Raw genomic sequence first — 624 nt, forward strand, 5'->3', positions numbered from 1 at the left:
AAGAAAGAGAAAAGGGGGATTTTTGGAGAAGGGGGGAGGAAAGGGGGAGACAGAAGGGGAGGAAGACAAAATTATTTCAATCATTATTTCAATAAAAGGAACCCTCAGTTATGGAAAAGAAAAACGGGGAAAAAGAGAAAACCAGGGGAAACATAAAAGGGAAAGGGCCGGTTTCAAAATAAAAATTAAGGGCCCAAGAAAAAATCAAAAAACCTAAAATTCAAAAAACAATTTGGCACTCTTTGGGCTTTGATGGGTTCCCCCCGGCCCCCTTTGGGGGCCCCCCGCCCTTGTTTGGCCCCCTTCCGTGGGTTCGCCCGCAGGGCCCAGGTCGGGGCCCCCTTTAGGGAAAGGGCTCGTGTCCCCATTTCGTCCGAACCCGGGCCCGTTTTTTTCTGGGTTTTTGGTTGGGGGGATGTGTTGGTTTTAGATGTGGTGGTTTTTAGTTGGCGGAAATGGCGAGGCCGGGTGGGCCCGCTGCTTGTGAGTTGGGGCTTGCCGGGCCCTTTTTGTGTTTGCGCTGTTGTTTTTTCCCTGTTTCGTGTGGGTTTTTGGGGGAAAATTCGCAGTTCGTGTCTTTGTTTTTTTGTTTCGGAGAGGTTTCTTTTGGTTTGTGGAAACTGG

Source organism: Penaeus monodon, chromosome 22 (genome assembly GCF_015228065.2).
Source record: "Penaeus monodon isolate SGIC_2016 chromosome 22, NSTDA_Pmon_1, whole genome shotgun sequence".
Lineage (NCBI taxonomy): Eukaryota > Metazoa > Arthropoda > Malacostraca > Decapoda > Penaeidae > Penaeus > Penaeus monodon.